Below are 6,146 nucleotides of genomic sequence, written 5' to 3'. Positions count from 1 at the left end.
GGAGTTCAGAAGAATGAGAGGTGATCTTATCGAAAGATATAAGATAATGAGGGGGCTCGACGAGGTGGATGCAGAGAGGATATTTCCACTCACAGGGGAAACTAAAACAAGGGGACATAGTCTCAGAATAAGGTGCCGCCCATATAAAACTGAGATGAGGAGGAATTTCTTCTCTCAGAGGGTTGTAAATCTGTGATATTCTCTGCCGTGGAGGCTGGGTCATTGAATATATTTAAGGCGGAGATAGACAGATTTTTGAGCGATAAAGGAATAAAGGGTTATGGGGAGCAGGCAGGAAAGTGGAGCTGAGTCCATGATCAGATTAGCCATGATCTTATTAAATGGCGGAGCAGGCTCGAGGGGTCAAATGGCCTACTCCTGCTTCTATTTCTTATGATGTAGTCAGTTGCTATTGGGTTCTGTTGAAGGATCTACACCATAAATATTAACCTGTCTCTTCTCTCTTGATGTGTTTTTCTCGCATTTTCTGTTTTTATTTCAGATTTCTAGCATTTGCAGTTTTTTTAATATATCGAGCTAATTTATGTATCTTAGCTTTGTTAAAAGCTAGGAAATACAAGCAGATGGCGGTTAATATATACTGGATTGGGTGTGGACAGGCTTACTTGGAAGTGCAGCAACATGTGTATGTACTGGAATAACTCGGGTTTAAAGCTGGGATTTAAAGGGGAGATTGGGAAGGGCTAGGGCCTAGGTTGGCACATGAGAAGGTGTGGTGGCAGGGCTGGGATGGAGTGGGTGGCGTAGGCTTAGGACTAAAGTGGGCAGCCTGGAATTCTTTAAGGGGAAGAGGTGTGAGAACACAGCAGAATTAAGGTTGGGGGGAACTTCAGGGTGCAAAGTCTGGTGGCTGGAGAAATTTGGTACAGGGGTAAGGTGCTTGGAACTATTTCAGGAAGGGGACTGGGGTGTTGAAAGTTTAGTGATTTGGGGTTGAGCCTAAGAATAGTTGGGAAAGAAAATGAGCTGGACTTTATTTCTTTGCACAATGTCAAGGATTTAAACGGCTGCTTAGCAATGCCGTCTTCCTCTTCCTCCCGGATAGCAGGTGAGGGCTCTTGATGGACCTGTGGGGAGTAAAGTCATGAGTTAGATATGCCGTATGAAGAATGGGTACAGATATCATTATGCACATGAGGACATTCAGTGGCTGATGACGTCAGTTCCCATATGAGTGACTGATGTATGCCATGTAGCTGTATGATATGTAATTCTGTCACCAGGTTGCTGAGATGTCCCCCTTTCTCCATCTCCCACCTCCAGCTACTCAGCTGCCCCCGATACTTCCAATGCTGCCTCCTCCCTTGTGAGGGTGGCAACTGATGGAGGCCCACCTCCAGTTTTCTCCCTCTCTTATTGTGTGCTCCCTTCTGCAAGGCAGGAAAGAAGAGAAAGTTGAGTGAGCGTGATGGAATGAGTGTAAGGAATGGATGGGTAACATCTTTCGAGCGAGACCATGATGGATTAGAGTGGGAATGCCAAGTGGCCTCCTTATGTGTTGTTACTTTGTATGAGTACATCCCATTACATTAGGATGAGGGTGAGTGTGAGGGGAGGATAGTAAGATGGGAATGTGATAATGTAGAGAGAGAGAGGGATGAGTGGGTGTGCAAGGTATGTTGGTGTGAGTAAGGATGTGCAGGAGTAGAGTTGGGAAGGCAGAGTGATGGGGATGTGATGAGAGGCACAGCAGGATGAAGTTGAGTGGGGCTTTGTACTCGTATATCCTGATCTAATGAGATCATTGCAATGTGTCCGTCACTGCACCCAGGTCTTGAACACATCCCTGCTGTTGACCTCCTCTGCAATTTGGAGCCAGGCTCTTTTTGTCTCCTGCGGAGGTCTCTTCAGCCCATTCCAAAAGAAGAGGACCTTCCTGCGTGCTCTGATTCCCTTCACAAGCATATGGAGGGAGTCATCGGAGAACCTGGGTGCAGCCCTCTGCAACTGTTTGGAGTAATCAGTGTGCTGCCTGCACACTCCTAAATGAATCTCTAAATGCAATGTTGCCATAGCTCCTTTAAATTTCCCGGCTGAAAATGCGTCATTGATGACGTTGTCAGGCCCGCACCATTTAATAGGACCGGGTAATGCTCAGGGTGGGCTTAATAGGCCCCTTTAGCGCTAAGTCGATTTCTGCAGCGGGATGGAAGCAAGAACAGGGTCGCGACCTGTCACGCCGACTGCCCACACCCAACCCGCCCAAGTACAGAAATGTCCCGCCTTAGATGAGGGGACTGAGTGTAGTATATCTAAGTTTACGGAGCAGATTCGATGGGTCATGCAGCCTACTCCTCCTCCTCTTTCTTATGTTCTTGCAATCCTTATGCTCCATTCAATGTCCTGTTTGCAGTTATAACACGTACTATATTGCAGGCAAGTAAAACAGCAAAATCATAGATTGACAAGCATGCTTAATTATGATAAAAAAGCTTAATCAACGATCATTGAACCCTTTGATACTACACAGGTGGTAACTTCTAGCGTATGTATGTATATATATATAGTAGTGCAGCCAAAATTAAGACTGCTAACAGTTGGATTGATGAATCGTGGAAGAAAAATGCACACATATTTTTGATCCTAGCCTCAGGGTTTCTTCTAATTCCAGTCTCAGCCTTGGATCAAGTACAATTACTGACACCGCAGCACACCGATCGTTAATACATTACAGTCCCAGTATTGTAATTCACTGAATACCAAAATTAGTTTTACGGATCAATGTCATTTGGACAATTAATGTTGTGAAAATATTGTATTGTTCAATAATTCACAATGATTCAAACTCTAATTGCCAACTTTCAAAGTCAATCATGCATTTGTTTTGCACCTTTTCAGTAGTTTTCTCTCCTCGTACCACTGTTGGGGAGGGCATGAAAGTATAGACAGCCTGCTGTCAAAGTTCTGCTAATACAACTCTGTAACCAGGTGCTAGATGGCATGTCCAATCAGCTAGCTTTATTCTTATGCTTTAGAAGCGACTAGCCTGTTTACAATTTTCTGATGGATTAACAAGTTTTAGGCATACATCCTGTGCTGAATTATAGTGAACTCATGTCCTTATTTGACACATCTCCATAACCTGCTGCTCCATCGGCGTACCTTTCCATTCTATTAATTACACCCTTGATTTTCTGAGCTTGTTTGTCTTTTTTATTATTTGTTCTTGGGGTGTAGGCAATGATGCAATGTTGTATATATTGCCAATCCCTAGTTGCCCCTGAAGTTATAAGGGCAGTAAGCGTCAACCACCTACTGTGGGATTGGAGTCACATGTAGGTCTGACTAGGTAGGAGCGGCAGATTCCCTTCCCTGAGGACATTAGTGAACCAATTGTTGTTTTTTTACCGCAATACAGCAGCTTTCATAGCCATTTTTCTGATGTCCAAATGACAAGTTTTGTTGGTCTGGAAATTCGGTATCGCCCGCTTTGAGGCGGTGACGGAGCCGGGCGCTACCTTTAGCGCCAGGCGATGTCTACCGCCTCAAAGTGCGATATTCAGTTGTATCGCCCCAAGAGGAGAGTGGAGCGCTAAGAGAAGTGTTCCACACACCTTTTAGGGTGATAACAGAGTGATAGCATAGGAGACCTACTCAATATTTTGGCACTAGGATGTCGGCGTGAAATGGGGCGGCGAGGTCTCATGCGTCCTGACGCGAGCTTCCGGTCAGGTTTTGTGGCTGCGCTTAGCAGCACCGCCGGGAAGAGCTACGCAAGGTGTGCAAAGCCTCTCGTTGCAACATCATCCGAGTTTTGACTCGAACCCGACCCGTACGCCTGCAATCGCGTCTTGCAATGACTGCCTGGGATACCAGAGCAATCCAGCCATGCTGTCGGTGGTGAGGAAGCTAAAGTGTGGTCAAGGTAAGTATGAATGTTTGTTCTTAAATTTTTTTTCGCGATTTGTGTTGTGGTGGCGTGGGCAATGTTTTGGGAATGTTTTTGTGTCTTTTTCCCATCCCCCCAAGGCCTCTCTCGGAGCGCACATGACTCGGCACTTTAGACCGCGAGTTTCCAATTTTTGCGCCTCGAAAGTTGTACAACGCATCGTTTCGCGCTACGCACCCTGGCACAGGGCCCAGATACGGAAAATTCCTTTCTAAAGCGCAACCTATTCCCGGGCGGTAACGTTCCCGCCACGCCTCTGTTTTCGCCCCGAAAACATAAAGGCCTAAAATCCAGCCACAGATTTTCCAAACACATGACTATGGAGACATTGCACACTCGGTGATGTCACCGAGTAGGCGGCGCTAGCGAGCGCAGCGCAAACTATCAGCGCCGCCGCTAAATCGTCACTGAAGTTCACAGCAAGAGCTGACAGCGTGGTTTGTGGGCGGTCGGTGTTTAGCGGCCCCTTAGTGCCCCTCTCTGGCACTAATGGTGGCGCTAAACAACCAAATTTCTAGCCCAATTATATTTTAAGGGCTTGGTGGATGCCTTATCTCCTGACCAGGAACCTTTGGACCAGAGAGGCTGATTGAGGTGTATAAAATGATGAGGGGCCTGGATAGAGTGGATAGGAAGGACCTGTTTCCCTTGGGAGAAGGGTCAACAACCAGGGGGTATAGATTTAAAGCAATTGGTAGAAGGTTTAGAGAGTATTTGAGGGGAAATGTCTTCACCCAGAGGGTGGTGGAGGTCTGGAACTCACTGCCTGAAAGGGTGGTAGAGGCAGAAAACCATGACCACTACCCGTGCTATGCTAAGAGCTGTAGGAAAGCTTTGCTTTATTGCCAATAATGTATTTACATTTCTTTCTCTTCCTGAAGGCAGGCCACTGCCTTCGCTTTGGCTGTTTCCTATAAAAGTGTGATCAGAAGTTCTGAGCTTTGACCCTGTGTCCTGCTTCTAAATGGCATTGTATGTGGGTGCTGCTCAACCTCATTCCAATTTAGGACATACAATATTCAGTAATTTTTGTTCACAAACCCCAGACCTAGAAATTGGGCCACTTACCCCCACCCATTTGCGCCGCTATCCCGGCAAAAAATAGAGGCTGTCACTCGAGCGCCCTTCTCATTTTGCTGAGGGTCTGGGTCTTGGTGCTGCCGATAGCAGCAATGGCCCTGGAGATGCAAATGAAGAGAGGGTGACATCACATGCCGGCTTAACGTCACCCCAGCAAACTTTGACCTTAGCGCTGAGTTCAGCGCTGGGTCCTAAGCCTGCCATGAATACGCAGCGTTCAGCAGACTGACAGGGACGCTGTCAGCACCTCTTTAAAGGAACACGCACATCTTTCAAGTAAGTTTGCGTTTAAGCTTTTGGACTGAACTTTTAAAAATTTTTTGGAAGTAATGGCTTGGTGCAATATTTGTTTACAGTTTTTTAAGTGTGCACGGAGTGTTGCTGTACGCTTGCAAGGCTGCAGATGGTAAAGGAAGGCCTGAGAGAAGATAGAAAATGCTGGACATACTCAGCAGGTCAGGCAGCATCCATGGAGAGAGAAACAGAGTTCATGTCTCAGGTCGAGACCTGCTGAGTATTTTATGCTTTTATTTCAGATTTACAGCATCCACTCGCAGAGGGAAGAAGAAGATGCAGAAGAGGAAGATGTGGAAGAGGTAGAAGCAGAAGGAAGGATGCAATCCAGATAGCCCCTTTCTGGCCAGGGTATCCAGGATGGAATCATCCACCTGTAGTATCAATGCCCACAACCCCAAAGGGAATCCCTTTCAACATGTTTACTACACCTTACCTTTATGCATCTATCCATCCAATATAACATCAAGAAATCAACTAATCACTCTTATGCATTCCCTTACAGTCTTGTGTGTGCCTTTGCCTATCCTAATGATGTCACGCAGTGAACCAGAGAACCTGCGTGCCCCTTCCCTGGCTTGCTGAACCATTTATGTTAGTGCTGAAGCACTTCTGGCATTTTTTTACATGCAGAAGGGAATTCAGCTTTAAGAGCTGAAGACTCCCATTTGGGAATTCTTCTTAATGTTGATTATTTTTTCAGAAGACAGTTGAGCTGTAAGGACTAAAAACTGCCAATTTTTTTTTCATTGCAGAAGGCAAAACCCCTTTAGGAGACCGACAATGCTTTCTTAAATGGTAGCCTCACTTTCAGAGCAGGTTGTTCTAGCTGCAATGACGCTTCAGCCACGCTACATTGGGG

The sequence above is a fragment of the Pristiophorus japonicus genome, chromosome 2, assembly GCF_044704955.1.
Source record: "Pristiophorus japonicus isolate sPriJap1 chromosome 2, sPriJap1.hap1, whole genome shotgun sequence".
Lineage (NCBI taxonomy): Eukaryota > Metazoa > Chordata > Chondrichthyes > Pristiophoridae > Pristiophorus > Pristiophorus japonicus.
The sequence above is the reverse complement of the archived record's forward strand: the minus strand, read 5'-3'. Positions refer to the sequence as shown.